The sequence below is a fragment of the Psammomys obesus genome, unplaced genomic scaffold, assembly GCF_907164565.1.
Source record: "Psammomys obesus unplaced genomic scaffold, mPsaObe1.curated_primary_1811, whole genome shotgun sequence".
In the NCBI taxonomy this organism is placed as follows: domain Eukaryota; kingdom Metazoa; phylum Chordata; class Mammalia; order Rodentia; family Muridae; genus Psammomys; species Psammomys obesus.
In genome coordinates this window covers 272048-272419 of record NW_026587556.1, presented here as the reverse complement: position 1 = coordinate 272419, position 372 = coordinate 272048, and positions in this window count along the sequence as shown.

Genomic DNA, 372 nt, shown 5'->3' with positions numbered 1-372 from the left:
GTGTGTGTGTGTGTGTGTGTGTGTGTGTGTGTGTGTGTGTGTGTGTGATGTTTGTACAAGCCTCAGATTTCTTGCTTAGTCATTCTCCACCTTGGTTTTCTGTTATTGTTGTTTGGTTTTTGTGTTTGAGAGAGATTTTTCACTACGTAGCACCAGGCTGACCTCAAACTCAGAGTTCTGTTTGCTTCTTCTACCTCCCAGGTGCTCAGATTAAAGATGTAAATCTACACCACCAGGGCCAGCTTTGCACATTGTTTTATGTTTGGTTGTTTGGTTGTCTTGTTTTGTTTTTTGTTGTTATGGGTTTGTTTGTTTGTTTGTTTTGAGACATTATTTCTCATTTTTACTTGGGACTTGCTGATTCAGCTATAC